At 42.3% G+C, this 17,387-nt stretch overlaps 1 protein-coding gene and 1 long non-coding RNA gene across 5 annotated transcripts in view; both read left to right on the top strand.

The window, feature by feature from the left end:
* The window catches only part of LOC100650057 (colorectal mutant cancer protein), a 58,875-nt gene that overhangs the window by 30,095 nt on the left and 11,393 nt on the right, over nucleotides 1-17,387 (top strand). The window lies entirely within an intron of this gene.
* On the top strand, nucleotides 1,176-14,470 carry LOC125386467. 3 transcript variants are annotated; one of them, XR_007226633.1, is made up of 2 exons: nucleotides 1,176-1,782; nucleotides 14,375-14,470. It is a non-coding gene; the product is annotated as an uncharacterized LOC125386467 (long non-coding RNA). The 3 variants fall into 3 exon arrangements; XR_007226635.1 differs by having other exon boundaries at nucleotides 14,366-14,470; XR_007226634.1 differs by having other exon boundaries at nucleotides 1,176-1,800.

Below are 17,387 nucleotides of genomic sequence, written 5' to 3'. Positions count from 1 at the left end.
TCAATGGCGCGGAGTGCCGCACAATAAACGATCGCGGTTTCGCTATCGATAAGAAGGTCCGTAAAGGTCTTCGAACAGTCGTAAATTGTCCCGCCCATGAATCGTAAAGGTCCATAAAGCGTATAAATCATGCGGCATTCGCATTATAAAGCGTTTCGAATACGCGATCCACCGATGGTGTTACGATGTTTCGTGCAATTAAAACTGCTGCTCATGTTGACGATGGATCGCGTCCGTTTCGATACGCCGAGAATTGACTTCGCCACCCGGAATGCCGATAAGACGAATGGAAAGGCACGCTCTCACGTGGGACGTAATAACCCACGCGGCGACTTGCCTCAAACACGCAGCACAAGGATATTCGAGCACTCGTGCAAACCTTTTACGAATATTCCGTTTGTGTTACGCGAAACATTTTGGAATATCATTAGCGGCCTAACGAGACTCGACCATCGTTGTTGTTATATTTTTCTACGTTTACGTTCCCCATAAACGGATAAACATCGTCAAATTATTCACGACTGAACTCGACTGCATAAGATTAGACGTTTTAGTCATTTATCCCTCGTTCGTGCCCTCTGGGTCGAGTAATTTACACGACGACTTGCTTCAAACAATACAGTTGCTCACGAACGTGTTCGAACATTTGTAGAAAGCCCTTATGAATAATTTCTGTGTATTATGCTTCCACATTTTCGAGTTTCATCATCGTTTCGCACGAAACTCGACTATGCCGATTATTACATTTTTCCACATCTACGTTTTCCATAAAACTATGAACATATTCGATCTACAGTGGTCGCGAAAAGTATTTGACACCGTTGTATTTATTATAGCATATATATGCCAATAACTTAAGTGCAAGTATATTAATTTTCGTATCATTCGTTAGCGATTTCATACAACTACAAAAATTTACTACTAGGAAAATGAAATATAGAGCCTGATAAAAGGAGCGCTTCTTTGCAGTCGCCGTATTTATGGCTAGACCCGACCGTATAAAATTCATCGTTTTAGTCGTTTATCCTCTGCGTTGCTGAAACACATAAAGGAGAGCCTACAAACATCCCGTCACGAACTTGTTGTACGACCTGATGCTTCTTAGTATTTGGTTCAAGGAAACTCTAGCCTTCCATTTCCTTCCCACCTCTCTATATCTGCACGACCGTTTCATCGATTATGCTCGATCGATGTAGCTGGTAAACCATGCACCACGAGATAAGACACAGCAAGAAAGCTTCGTCCCTCGGCCTTGAACAAAGCACCCTGTCACACTTCTAGACAGATCGGAAGGGGATGGAACAGATCGTGGCGGGCGATATCCGGCTCTTCTCGTGCGCTCTGCTTCGATTGTACTCGACAAGGGGGTGGCGAGTACAGGCTACTTACTTTTTATCGGCTGCAATAACCGCGGCGTGAAGTATCGGGCTATGTAACGCGACAATTGGAGCAAGCGAGACGACCAGAATCGGAGCTTTCGGTGCAACGAGCCGTAAGATCGGCGAGGCTCGGCGTCGCTCGGACGCCCTCGGCTGTGGCTTGGTGAAATGCGCCAAGGGTGTGGGAGAATCGGTGGCTCAGTCCGTCACCGTGCGTTCCGCCTAGCGTAGTGGCCGGTCGCCGCTCCGAGCAACCGATTTTGCGTGCGCTACCGATCCTCTTCGTCTTCTTCATCGACGCGCGTGTCTTCGTCGACCATGTTCGTTCTCGTGTGATACTGGTGCAGTGACCTATTTCCGATTCTTTCGCAGCTGCATTGGAGAACCGTACAAGTAGCGATCGGTAGGGTTGTACTTACGGGTAAATGAGAATTGTACTCGAGGAATGTTCTATTTACCCACTTGCACGATAGGAATAATTTATGAAAAATGTTTACGAACATTTGGAGATAGGGTTACGATTTACAGTTTGGCATTAACACTTTGTTGCCGGGCAACGTAGAAATACGTTTTTCGTTTATAAATACGTTTCTCCCTGTTAATATTCGATTACGTAGTGTTAGGATATTTGATCGAGTTTAGCTCGATCGTTAACGTAGAATTGTTAGGATCGAGTAGATCGGCAAATGTAAATAATTTAATCTGCGGCAACTGCCCGTTGCCTTTGACGCCGATCTATGCGAAAAATAGTAGCAAGGTATCGGATCTGCATCGTATCTAGTTTTATACTAAAGACATATAGTTTAGGTAATATACCTGGCTGAGTTACAATGATGTAACGATTCGATGTAACAGTCTGATTGTTCCAAATTATCAAAATTATCTGCTTTTGATATAAATCTAGATACCGCAGATGTACCTAATATTGTAGCATCCTTTTGCTAAGCTACTATTGTTGCATACTGTAGTATCTACCGTACGTCTAAATGCTACTTTGTTCTAGTTGCAACAATTAAATTATCCGCCTTTAAAGATAGATCTAATAGGTCGTAATTGGTCAATAGGTGTTAATAATTAGATGTTGCAAATATGCTGCTGTATTTTGTTGCTATTTTACTAAAGATCGATGACGATCGTAGCCGCGATTGTTGAGGCTGGCGCAGGCTAAGTCTCCGTTTATATAGAGCGCAGCGAAGACGGCCGACCTCGTGAGGACAATCGATGCAAAAGCAATTACGCCGCTAACGTGAATTGCACTGCGGTATACTTCGCGTTATCTTCCATGCACCGTATATTCTGTCTCGGAGTGGTCCTCTTCATCCCTGTTCACCTCCCCCAAAGATACACCAATATATACACATACATGTACGAAATTCTTTCTTCAATACGCCGCATAATAGGAAACTAAAACTGTTTATCGATACAGAACTGCGTATCGATTCAACCACAATTGGTTTCATTCCTATCTTTTCTGGGTTACGTGCGATTTACGCGTATCGTTTATATTCCACTGTGGTTCGAACTCGATGCAGTTCGATGTTATCTATCAGGACAACGAGTGATCGATGCTTCTTATCGTTGGTTTGTTAGATCGTGTCGCAAGCTATTAGTATGGTCACGCCAGTGAGTGTAGAAAATGGGTTGGTCGCTCTTCTAGGTTTCCTTAGCGGATTGTAATTAGGATGAAGGATGAGCGAAAGACGAAGACGAGAATTGAAAGTAATCATGTCGCGTCAGGGACTCGAGTTTATCGTAACAAGCGGTCTTCTTTATTTCAGCAATGCTGTTTCCATCGCGAGCCTCTAAGGAGAATCTACGCAGGATGTTCCGTATAATCATAGGATGAATAATCGGCAAGAGGGTGGTTCTACGTGACAAATTAAATAAAAAAATATAGAATAAAGTGTGCTCTTAAAAATCTTATTCTATGTTGCTCGTATTTCTTCGCATAAAAACCACCACCCACGGCTGATTATTACTGGGACGGTCTGTGTAGTTAATACACAAACGTTTCCTCCTATATTCTAGATTTTAGACTTTCGCGATAGCTTAGGCGACATATTTGTGGCTCCTCGGGTCTCCGTCGTATTTTTAATAATACATTGCGCTCTGTTCCAACGTTTCGTAAATATTGCAGTTCACGCTTTCAGGGCAAACCTGAAAAAAGGGCGAAACAAAGCGCAACGTTTTAATAAGAACACGATTGAAACCCGAAGTATCAGAGATACGTTTTCTTCCGTAGTACAAAGGATTATTTACGATCCGCAATGATATCCAAGCTGGTTTTTTTTTAAGCTGCCCCATACTATGTAGATTCGTCACGTGGCCAGTTGATCGATTTAATAAGACGATACGGCAACGAACCGTTAACGGTGTACTTGGCTAATGAAAACCGGGTCATTATTCACCGATCACCGGTTTACCTTAACGGGTGACAATTTACATTAGCTAATGGACCGATTTACGGTCAGCCCCGTGACGTATCGACGCGCAGTCCGCATCGCAAAATCGGAGGGAATCGCGTAAATTTCGAGGACGTGTCGTAGTTGATATCGATTGGTTGGGAACGAACGTGGGTCCGGACGGTACATCATCCGCTAACGAGATCCACGAACGGCGAAAAAACCTGTCTTCTCGTGTGATCGTGGAAAGGGTAACTGGCCTTTACCCCTGTCTCGCCTCTCGTCGATCGACCGAACGGCTCGTAATTCAGAATAATGGCATTCCAATACGACTCAGTGTGCAAATACTTTTTATAGACAGCGCATTCCCTCAATGATACCTGATGTTTCCAGAAGGTGTTGAAAACCTTGTTCCATTTTATAACAAATTACCTCGACTATACACGTTTTGTACAACAAATTTTAAATGTCCGTACAAGTAAAATTCCAGTGAATGCAGAAAACAGACAAGCCACGCAATGGAATCTTTGCTTCGGATTTATTTACTTGGAAACTTGTCCTTTAGATATTATCTAGCTATTTAGTAGCCGAACATCACGAGATAAAAGCTCACGGTGTTCGCCTAGTTGCGTTTGAAGATCGGCGACTTTTCGCTTGAAGATTGTCTAACAGTGAAATTTACAACTCTTTAGAGAAGCAACAGAGTTGCCGAACCGATTCGAGATCGATATTTTTCCGACTTTCGGTTGCTAACGCGGGTCATAGTAAGTAGTATAGGTGCCGCTCTAGCCAGACAGAGAATGGCTGGCGCCAGGAAGCCAACAAAATGCGAGACACGAGCTTGATAGAAATTAAATGAATCGTATTGTTTTCCAAAGTACGGTAGACCATGGTGCACCCAGGTTTTTGGAGCGTTGCCAACGAAGTTCGTATGGCGAAACGCGAGAAAAGAGACAGGTGGGACAAAGAACGTAGCGACACGCGCGTGTGGGATGCACCGGTCTCGAGTCGTTATTTTTTTGAATGGAACTTGTACGTGTCATTCCTCGTGCCGTCAAGCCACGCTCTCCAGTCGTCTAACAAATTGCACTTGATCCAAGAACACGACCACGAGCTCGGACTCGTTGATATCGCCGCACGTACGATGCTTTATCCGTTTTTGATGCCGCAGATCGAGTTGGATGAAGCAAGTTTTTAATAGACCGCTTTAGAACTTTGTCAGGGATATTACTCGGATACGTCGTCGGTTTTTTAATTTAACTAGACAAACGTCAGCAGCTCCTGTCGCCGGACGTTCTCAGAACGTACGTTTACGAAATAGTTGGGCAATTTTTAAATGAAAAATCATTTATTTTTAAACAGTTAGTCGATGTTTCGCGTGCCACGTTTCAGCGCGTATTACTATATCATCATTATTCGTCATTATTCTATTATATGAATGCGAAATTTTTCATTTTGTATATAGTATATTGAGTATATTATATAGTATATCATAATATATTGTATATTGAGTTTTGGAGTAGATTATTAATCTACTTAAAACGATAGTGTAAGCGTATAGCGATAGCATCGTTTATGTGTATACCCGTGTGTTTCTCTGTAATCGGCCTATCAATTACGCGCCAAATGTCTCTAATTTTCTGTCGTGCTCCCCTTATTTTATCCCCTTTTCAATATACCATTGTTTCTTTCTCCTGAACCGTATACGTGGTCGCAGATAGAGTGGCAATCGTTAAACGGCTTGTTGAGTAACACGCAAAAACGACCGGCGCCATCCTCGTGTCCCGTTTGATTTGCAGATCACCCAAGTTCCTCTCTGGACGCTGTTTATTCGACGATGCACGCCGCCCGCTTAATGTTTACCACGTGTTGCCGAGCGATGCATGAACATTTGCATGAAGCCTGAACGGACGATGAACATATTTATCTAAACGTTCGCGTGTCAATGCATCGTTGACTCTCATAAATCAGACACTCACGTTTTTCTTTGTCGTTCGTATTGCGTGTTTGCTCATCAAGACCATAATTTTACCGAGTTTATGTTTCCAATAATTCATTGACCGGATTTTTTCGACACCGAGCGAACATCATCGAAAATTGGGTCACTTCGCGCGACGAGGCACGAACATTTGGTTTCTCTTTCAGACAACTTTTTCCTCGCTTCAGTGCTTTTTATTCTCCGTGTGGAATAGGTGGAAGTGACACAGCGAGGTCGTAAAATTTGTTAGTGATTAAAATTTATAACCTTTGGTGACAAGTAATTTAAAATGTATCGGGAATTATTCGTTCACGGTTGCTCATTTTGTTAAGTGAATGTGACAAAATGTGTCTCGTAAATACATTTCATAATGTCATCTCACAACACATGAAAACATTCGGACAGGCATAAAAAATGAACGAATTACTCGATCCAATATGATAACAAACTTTATTTATTAATCGCTATAACATTATTAGTACATTTTTATAATTTTTGTTTTATGTTTTTAATGAAATTTCAAATGATTTATATAACACACACGGATACGCATAAAAGCTTTCCACGTTAAGTGTTCAAATATTTTCGCAAGCCACTGTATGTGCATAAGACACATTGTAGTTCGAAGAGTAAAGTTTCTGCACGTGGCCTAATTCGACGGCAAAGAGCTCTACAAGTTGACTCTATTCGGTCCAATTCTTTTCGGATATCCATTTATTCTACTTTAGTCTAGTACTATTAAGTAAGTTTAATAGGACTTATTTTAATTTAACCTTCGCTTAGCCGTGTGACATAGCTCGCGATTATGGGGTACGTGGACGTTCTCTCGGCCATTGCCACGAGTGTAACATACCTTCACGGTATGGTTACAGTGGTACACGTACATCCATGTTTCCTCGCAGGTGTTTAGCGAAGTTTGAATATTCAGAGCGTCGCGAGACGTTATCTTCCTTGCTTCGTTCTTCGCTCCCCCGCGGCTTCGTTCACAGTATTAGCGTAATCACCGAGCTCTTTCATTCATCATTCCCGCCTCCACCTTTCAATTTTTACATCGCGTCGCCGCGCGCGCGTTTTCATTTCTTTTCTCGCGTCGCGCCACTGCGAGTTTCGCGCTTTTGTTTCTCTCCGTCCTGGCAAAGAAAACAGACGAAAGGAAAGAAAAAGAAACATTGCTCGCTGCATTCCGGGGCAACGATTTCAGGGATCGGTAACGAGTTTAACGAACTGGCTTCCTCGCGAGGCATCCCTTCCGCGTTCCTGCTGTTCCACCGACCGGCGATTCTCTCCCGTCGTACACACGCTACCCTTACCGCTTGGTTCGTCAAGAAAAACACCGGCCAAGTCCTACTGAGACGCTCATCATGCCCATGGAATTAAGCGATCCGCTGTAACGACACCTTTTTATATCGCTGACGAGCGAGCTTTATGCCTCGACCTTTCGTGAACGATATTTCTTATTTCCTCTTTTTTTCGATTTGAAGAATATAACGGTGCATGCCATTTATTGCACTGTATTTATAACTTAAAATTAAGTATTGGGTCCTAATGCTTGTCGCTCAAGCGTCTAGGACAATTATTATACCAGCTTAGAAATTGGAAAAATTACGTGTATATCAAAGACACCAAGAAATAGCATCTGTATGATGAAAAAGGTATATACTACTGACATATTAACGAATTTATGATTGAAACATGCGTGGATTTAAAAATTTGTAATCTACATTCAATGCGGAAATTTGATTAAAAATAGATTTCCTAAGACATTCGAGCGTACAGTGCTGAAAGGCATAAAATGGAAAAAGGAAACCTGACTGATATATGTTACAGCCTAATGCAATCCTGTTTGAAATTTTCCAATATCATCATTAGAAGCACAGATACATGTAATTGCCATTACTCTGCTAACGATGCGCTTTCCGATATGATCTTCTTCGTGTTATCTTCCAATGAATGTGAAAAACCGAGGATCTCAGGTACGCCGTACCCGATTACCAGAACGTAATTCACGATAGTTAATCACGCGTTTAAAAAGCTGTCTCGGCGCGTAACTGGCGTAGGCTGTCGTACTCGATAGCTGGAAACGTTTCTTGAAACGCGGCTCGACGCGAGTACAGAGAGCAGTAATGTCGAGTGACATTTACGTTTTAACGACATTTCGTAAATCTGCCCGGCGATTAACTCGTAAATTAACGGTCGCAATTGGCCGCGTTCAGCTAGCGGGAACGCGCGCGCGCCTTAGTAATGATCGTGAACAGACGTTTAATGGTATTACAAAGCGTCAAGCGGTATGTAACCGCGGCGTTTATACGCTTCGCGGTGGAAAAACGTGGCCGTAAAAGCGATGGTAAACCATCGAGGATAAGAGGATCGTATCGACACGGGGCGCGAGCAACGCGTTTCTCTACTCTGTCCGAACTTTATTGCACGGGATCGTAACCTGAATTGCTCGGCCGCGACAAAGTCAACAGACACCGGCGACGGGAATACTTTCGCGCTACGTAGCAAGCTACGCCAACGTTATCTTCGATAGTTTCGCAAATGCGCTATTCTCTGGAAAAATGTCGCTCTTAACGGACACGTTAGCGCGGAGATAACGTATCTGGAAAGTCAAACTTCGAGCTGTACTTCGCAATGTTTATCCTCGTGCGAATCACGTCATTCCTTGAACAAGTTTCTCAGTCAAAAATTCTTTCATGGTCGTTGGAACTTGCGCCGAGGACATTCGAAGGTCGTGTTAAGGCCGTTCGAAACTCATCACAAGGTTGCGTACAAGACGTTCGAAGTTAAAGCCGTCCTAAGTCACTCGAGGCACGATCGAGAGTCACTCAATGTCATCTTCAGAGTATTCGAAGTTTGTTCAAGGTCATTTCGAGCTTACCTTAGGATCATTCGAGGCTGTATTAATATTTCCCAAGAATGTATGTTTCAAAGTCGTTTGATGTTTACTTTGGCTCGTTTGATTCGACACGAACCAAAGTTATCACAAAGAATATCTCCGATAGTGATTTATTTCTGACAAAATTTCACGTATAATCCGCGATCTTAAACCCTAGCAGATGCAAAGCTTAACTCTGATTCTTAAAAAGGCCAATAAGCACGTAGCGTTGAAAGTACGTGACGTTCACGCAGTTCTGAATTAGCGAGAATAATCCTCGTGCATCATCGTGTAACGACTGATGCCAATGAATCCAGATTGCCTACGTGAGACAGCCAGCCTGCACGTGCTAATTACTCATACAATATATACCCACGTAGACCTTACTTCACCCTTGGCACGCCAACATCAGGGTGATACTGACCTACGGGAACCTTTCGCGTGAATCATGCCACGATTATTTTTATCCACAACTGGGACCACAGTTAAATCCATATCTCTTCGTAATCGGCTATATTTTCGAATTATTGTCCGTTCTAAAGCGAGTTATTAAAGCGAGAAGCGAGATAAAAACTAATTTTACTGGAAACGTATCTCTACTTATCGCGACAAGTCGTTGCATTTACGAAAAGAACGCAATATGCATCGTTCGATCTGCTCGATTATGTCTTTCGCCAATGTTCGATTGTTTCGTCTGTCTCTCGGTCTCTTTTTCTCTGCCTTTTAACTAACAAATAAATAATCGGCTATCGAATATGGATACTTTGTCGTGTTTTTGTCCTGTGGTGTTCAAGTAAAATTTGTTGAAACTTCCCAACGACTAAAATCAAAACGATGTCGTGCCACCGATGGCTGATGATATGTCTCCGTATAGAAGTAGCCAGATACAACTAAATAACAGTCCCCACTGGAAAGACAATTCTTCCCTTTTAAGAACTCGATGTTAATTAATAATCAAGATAGGGATCTCATTGCGACTTATAAGAGAACGCGTGAGTCAACGAGACAAATTTGCGATAAACATGCGCGGCATATTTGGTAAAGAAAGAGAGAGAGAGAGAGAAAGGGGGAAAGGGTGGTGACGTTAAAAAGGGAAGGGTCTTCGTTTGGCGTCAGCATAATGTAAATGTCCCCTGGATACGCTGCGACGATAGACGATAAGCTAATCCATTGAAGGTAACGCGCAGCTGTTAAAACTCGCTGCCTCTCGCTTTTTCCCTCCACTACTTTCGCTTTTTTCGCTCGTCATCCGCCTTTTTTCACGTTATTTGAACTGTTAGGTTGCGCGTTAATGGATCAAGGGATCGCACAACTACAACTTATCATTTGATATACTTCGTAAGAAATATAATCGTCTAGTCCGGTATTCCGTTTATGACGTTATAAGCCAACGTAGATTATTCCCGCGAATCGCAACTTCAGATTTGCATTCTCAAGAAAAAAGTGAAACGCTAAATGTATATATATGTGAACATTTAATTTTGAAAGAAAGTTTATCTATATTAATGATTCTAGAGCGGAACGTTCCCATAAGTGGTCATCCAGGCAACTGTTTCAAAGATACCATATCTTTAAAATATTTTCTTAATCGTATCAGACAGAAATAAAATTATTTTAACTTTTCACTCGTGAATCTAGTTTATTTAATCATTAATTAATAAAGAGGAGCATTAAACTGCTTCCTGAGCGCAACGGGTTAATAAGAATCGTTGAAGCATAGCAAAATGAAAATAGGAGAAGCAAAAAGGTTGGTGATTCAGATTCGTTTAGCGTGTGCACGGATCTCATTACGGCCGATACTCGATAGAAAACTATAACGCTTGGTATTTAGCAGATTTCGTAATAGACTTTTTCTACCTGTACCGTATCAGCCAGAAGTTTGTAGAGCGGCTGTGTAATTGAATCTAAATTATAAACACGATCTACCGCCGATTTCGCGTATCATTAATTTTCAACTGGATCGCGGATACTGACCGCAACAGTGCAGAATCACACGGGATCGGTCTTTTTCCGCAAAAAGTCTCGACCAACAAGCGAGCGCTTCCATAATTGGTATCCGCCGACGCTACTCCTCCTGACCATCTCTACTAAATTCGCAACGCGGTTTTCTCGGCATACCGCGCGGTCGCGTCGCCTTGACTAATTAACTCGTTTAATTAACGCCCCTGCTTGCCCCATACTCCGACCAGCAACGCGGAATTTCGAAGTTTTTCACGAATCATGTGAATTATATTTGTCATCGTAGCTTCTTATCGATGAATTATCGATTATTAGAATATACATCGGAGTTACAAATGTATAACAAGTGCAAGTTAAAGTAGGATTTTTCGAGCCAGCCAGGCTTCAACGGTTTAAAAATCAATCTTGGACATTGAATTGGACATCGATCTTTAATTTACGTTATTACGTTTCGTAGTATCTGATGCGATAAAGTTACATCGGTGTTTTGTAGCAGAGTCTTTGATTTAATAAGAAAAGAACGAGGACACGTTATGTACTTTAAGTTCAAGAGGGAATAGTAAGAGAAATGGAAATACGAGAAATAATCCTACTATAGGATTACGAGAAAGTTAATTGGATCAAGCATGGATTTTAGACGTAGGCAAATGAACAAAGATGTTTTAAGAATGTTAGGTCTCAGACGGTATTAAATACAGAATAATTAAATATATTTACTACATTTACCTACGTTCACTGTCTTTTAAATTTACTTCGAACATACAACGAGCGTCTTTTTAAATTACTGTCATTTGTATCATCTTCTCGTGACAAGTTATGGGAGTAAGTCGTTTGTTTCTTGAAAAACGAAACATCAATCGCATACTTGCGCAAGAAAGTTAAGAAATTAACAAAGAACGAGCCTGACCAGTTTGGCTTCCGCGAGGCGACACGGCACATTCGATAAAAAATTATCGCGACAAATTTTTAAATTTATTTCCAAAAGCAAAGACTCCATCGTAATTTCATCGTTCTTCGTTTCCGTCGTACTTCGAGTCATTAGAATCTCTCTGAATTCGGCTATGAGACAACATCGATAAGGATCATACAAGATAACAACGCTGATAAGGATTAATCGGGGATCAGAGTAGAATTCCGTAATCGCAGCCGCGTTGATCGCATTGGCTCGGCGTAAAAACTAATTGCTGGCGGCAATAAGGGTCTCGTTAGGCCCGAGACAGAAATCCCCGCCCCCTTTCTCGCGTCTCATAATTGCCAGTCGAGCAATTAATTTATTTCGCTGCTGCGGCCGTTTCGCGACGCGTCCTCGTCCCGCCACGATCTCGTCGAGAATCGATAGACACTAGCGGAGCAATTAAGCTTTCTAAATCGATGGATACACGCTAACCAGCGATATACGCGGACCTTTGCAAACTGGCCATTGAATAGGCAACCTTGCCAGTTATGTAAAATGAGAGCGATCGATATGATAAAAATCTAGGTAAATTGCAAATGCAGAAAATTCCTCTGAATATAATTGGCTTTCGTTTCACTACTCGTTTTCTCGACGCTGTTCAATTTGTATTGTTCGTATGCAAGTAGATCAGTTAGCTTTCTCTTTTTCGTTAAAGTGGCGATAAAAATGCAGTGATACGTACGTTCGGTGTTGAACAAACAGAACCGTTTTAACTAGGTTAATGATGAGATTCTTATTCAATTCGAAATACATATTCAATCAGGCTGGCTATTATGAATTACGTAGCCTGTTTAAATTCGTATTGATCGTAAATAAATACATATATAAACATAGGATTAAATTATACACAGACATAATGAGACTTAAATATATATTAATTTGGTGATTTAGATACAAACGTAGCAATTTAACACGTTCGCTGCGAATTCCACTTTCATTCTCTGTGATAATCTATGCTAACGAGCAATTTTCATACGATACCGATCTCTATATCGTGAAACTTCACGTATACGTTTTTAATATGAATTGTCAAAAGATACTTTCTCATAATTTCGGGATTTTCCGTTCATGTTGCAACATTCTGATCAATAGCACGTATGCTACGTAAATTATGTATAACTTAAAGGTGTGTGTTGGCTCGAATGCGTGACTCGTACACAGTGAATGTGTCAAAGATATCCTCAACACTGTCATTATTGCTATTATTAGGCATTTAATTATTTGCGAAGGCCAACGGTATGATAGCAGCAAATTCACTGTTAGTCGATCGTGTTATCTCGAGGAAAGAAGAAATGCTATGTAGGGCATTCCAGCTAAGAGGAACGGTATTTTAAACAATTACTTCGTTAAGCATTTGGGTTAATCAACTTTTGTTCTCAAAGCCTAGATTCTGTAAATAACCGAGTCAAACAGTTCAAAATAGTTGTGCAGCGACAAATACAGAAATAGTAATTCGGTAATAATAGCAGCGATTATCGCAGAGGCGTCGTTTTACTGACGAACCAGCGGTCGACTACGGCGGGCAAATGTCGAAACGCATCGTTGAAAACGTAACGAACTGCCTGTGGTAGAGTGCATCGAAGGCCAACGTTGACCAGGCCACTAATGATAAGTTAACGAGCAGCCGGAATGGCATGCTCGTTAAACACGTTGAAAATGTAAAAACTTGAGCCGGTAAATCTCACGCCATTAAACGTTCAGCGGCGGTGCTCAAGCATTTCCGCGATTTCGATGGCTAAATCAGCGTATGTCGGGTGAACACTCCGCACACGGGCCGCGGCAATGAGCGCGGCACGTGCCAAAGCGGAAAAATCTCAGAACGAATTATAATTAGTGACTAGGATTTTTGCGTTTCACGCTCTAAATTGGAATCGCGTTCAGACTATGCTTTCCCCCTTTTCTCAAATGCACCGCTGCTCTGGCCTCTGACGTGTTTCGTCGACCATGTCGAGCCGCGAAACGTCTGAAAACTAGTTTTCTCCAGAGGATAGTATATTCACATCGGCAGAAAGATCTTCCTGTTTTTTGTGAACAAAGGTTTCTTTGTGCCAATCTAATGGTGCGACTGCTATCTTAAGAAATCAAAAGAATAAGGATATTTCAAGTAGGAGGAATAGCAATTAATCAACAATTTGTTGAGCATTAGTTCGTTGGGTTAATCTATTTTTGTTCCAAAAGCCTCGATCGAGTGACTGTTGCGACCAGCCGAGTGAAACAGTTGGTGGTTCATTGTCGAACCTTGAACGACGAAAGTACAAGTAGGAATTCGGTAAAAATACCTGTGACTATCGCAGAGAGGCGTCGTTCATGTCATTTGTCGACGAATCATCGGATGGTGATGCGAGATTCATTTACGTTATCGTCCGTACATGTTCGATCACTTTGGTTAATTTATAATAATACTGTTGGAATTTGGCTAAATTATACAAATTATCAGATAGCTGAAATAAATTAGAAGCGACGCTTAACAGATTCTCATTTTTATGCAACGATCCAACATGACCGATCGTTCCTTTGTATCGTTGCTCTTATCCGCCCTCGCCAGCTTCTTTCGCTCGGATGGAAGCAATACTTTCGCTGCTCGATTGCTTTGTCTTCGGACAAGGAGAATTAATCACAGACAGGAATGAAATACATAGTTGCTGCTTGCTAAGGACTCCATGTCTGGTAATCTAATTACAACGCGGAAAAATCCAGCCCCGATTCCATTACCGATCGCTACGATGTCGCAATATCGCGCCGCTGGTCACTCCATCGTCGCATTGCTTCGCGTAATCGAGCGTGACGAAGAGACTGTCGCGTGAATAACCCGTGCAGTGCTTTCAGCGTGAACGTGAACGACTAAAACGGAAGTGCAGAGAAGAAATATCACCGACGAACGATATCATTGGCAATAATCGCTGTACTGGTTTCACGAGCAGTGAGAAACGTGAAAAAGGTTCGGGTGATTTGTTCGCGGACCGAATGGAAGATGCTACAGTGAGGAAAAATTAAGTGAAAGCATCGAGAGACATCGTGGCGGGTTTCGCCGTGGCCGTGAACAATGGCTCCACGGAGCCAGCTTACTACGTGGACCGATTGCACCAGCAGAGAGTGCCAGTACAACAGCAACATTATCAACAGACGACAAGATACAACGTACAGCCGAGTCACGTCTCTGCCCCGGGCAAAGAGATCCTCGAAACACCGCGAAGGGATCTGGTTTACGTTCATTGCGCTACCACCGAGGACGAGGATGCCGAGGAGGAGGAAGAGGAACCGAAAGGATTAACCAGGTCTAGGTCGTGGCTCTGCTGCCCTGGTGATCGTAGCAACGATAGAACTGTCCCGATACAGGTCGAAGCTAGTCACAGGGAGAAACAGCAGGAGTCAGTAAGTTGGAATAGCAAACGAATTTCTAACTTTTTAACGCTTTAACTTTTTCAAACTCTGTAGACTTTTGATAAAACTTTGCGAACAGAAACGTACTTCTTATAAACAAGGTTTTCATAAAGAAAGACGTAGTACAATGAAATTAGGTCGAGTCTTGTCGAGGAGGATTATGTATCGTTTGTGTCTATGTCAAAGACTTGCGAAAGTTTATATATATATACGCTGCTTCAAAAGGATGAAAGGGTTAAGGTTCGATCTATATAGAAGTGTTATCGTTAAGCGTAACTTGTGTACATATAAGAAGCGTTATTCGCGTTCGCTCGAATCTTCAATCAAGCTCAATGAACAAGCAATAAAACATGTAGCAAATTCGCGCCAGTTCACGATGACAGCTGTTCGAACGATAATTCATGACCTACTCGATCTTCTCTCGTGTTAAAGTCCACCAGACACGATTCTTCTCCATCGTCCAACCGTTGTCGTTCCTTTTAAATCGATCGGGTTCCAAGCATAACCCGCGGAACGATCTCGATACGTTGCTTCTTAACCAGAGTCATCTTCATCTACGTGGAAAGTATACGAATTGAATTGATCGCGGTTCGCAACTTCTAGGACACGCTGTACATTGGAATTCGAGATTAACCGATCATGGAATAAATTCTCGAGTTTATCCCGGTATCGATTAAAGAACCGGAATAAATGAATGGCAGGAGAGCGTGAAGAAGAGGTGGCGAAACTCGATGGCGCGTCATCGAGGCCGCTAACGAAACGCGGAACAAGCTTACCGCCGGAGGCGAAGAGCATTCCGACATCCGATAATGGAGTTCCGTAATTTTTGCCGGTGTCGTATTCGATTCAAAAGCCGAGCACACGCCGAGAATGGGATCGAATCCGCCTCTCAGGAACAGGACGATGTTTCTGTCCTTCCGGTTCCCTTCCTACCACTTTTTCCCTCTTCTGCCCCCTTTTTCTCTCTATATTTACCGCGAAACGACTCGTTCATTTTTTATCCCTCTCTCGTCTTCTCTCGTTCTCCACGCGTCACTTTTAGATTGTCTCTTCCTCTCGTCTTCCCTCTCTTTATCCGAACAGTCAACCCCGTCTATTTATCTGAATCCGTTCGTCTGGCGTTGTCTTTGCCCGTCTCATCCCTCCGTCTGTCTCTCCGTAAGCTTATGCAGAATCGAGTACTACCCTTTAAACTTTAATCCGGCAGGAATAGAGCGGCGGACGACGAGCCGCAGCTAACCAACCGGACGATCGATTTCACAGAGGAATTTCAAATAAACTTTCGCTCCCGTAATTTCGTTTGCCCCGCTCTGACACCTCCGCCCAGGCCCCCGACGCTTCTGTCCGATATCATATTTTCCGTCAAATCACCGGTCCGGACTACGCCGTCTGTCTGTCGTTGCTGATTTCCCTCTTCCTAGTTCGCCATGTTTGGGCGAACGCTTACTTGGTAGAACGGGTCGATCGGTTCTTCTGCGCCAGTGCTTTCTCACTTTCTTCGCGTGTAACCTCAGCGTTTTCGTGCTGGACTCGTTTGCTTGAAAATGTACGCCTCCTATCGGAGCTTCGTAAAAGGTTTCGGGCTTCGTAAATCAACAATTTTCTCTCCTATTTGCGTAATTCGTCGTTACGCTGGAAATTTATATCTAATACGAGAGATAAGAACGCATAGGAGACATTTAATCCCAGAGAAAGATATAATTTGTATGATAATATATTACTAAGTTGCCGGTGCTTATGCAAATTCGTGTTTTTATAAACGTAATTAAAGAAACGGGTATGTAAATGGCTACACATTTGATATTTCATACGTTTTTCCATACTATCTGCGTTTTTACTATTTTCAATTTCCTGTAAATACATTAAACACGCGCATATTACGTATCGTAAATAACGACGCGTATTATACGTATCGTATTAATCGGAAGATTCTGTCGTTTGTGCTCTTTGTAAAGAAAACGAGCCAGCTGCTTCAACCAAAATCTCTAGTCTTTAATACGATACGATCTTTTAATATGATATGATTCGTTATTGTTTCTCACTGTCTAGAGACGTTTTGTAAACATTCGACAGCTCCTCGTCTGTCTATCCAAAGAAGACTCTCTGTTGCAAAGTTATCTATAATCCGTATACGTGTGCTCCATAGGTGGTGTTATCTATAGATACGATAGGTATTCATATTAAATGCGATATCTAAAATATACAAAACTATTTTGATCGCGTCATATCGATCTCGCTTTCAACCTTATTAAACCGAACCATAACAGTGAAACAAATCTAATCCATTAATACATCGGAGAATACGTTTCCTGTTACCCTTCTACGCAACAAGTTCTCAAAAATTTGATCGTGACGAGCGGATTAGTTACGCTATACGGAAGCACATGGTTGAAAGCAGTCCACTCCACGCGTGGAAAGAAGACGGAGATGTCATTTTGCAGGCAACGTCCTTGCATCG

Source organism: Bombus terrestris, chromosome 15 (assembly GCF_910591885.1).
Source record: "Bombus terrestris chromosome 15, iyBomTerr1.2, whole genome shotgun sequence".
Classification (NCBI taxonomy): Eukaryota; Metazoa; Arthropoda; class Insecta; order Hymenoptera; family Apidae; genus Bombus; species Bombus terrestris.
Note: the sequence above shows the minus strand (reverse complement) of the source record. Positions and strands in the feature narration are given on the sequence as shown.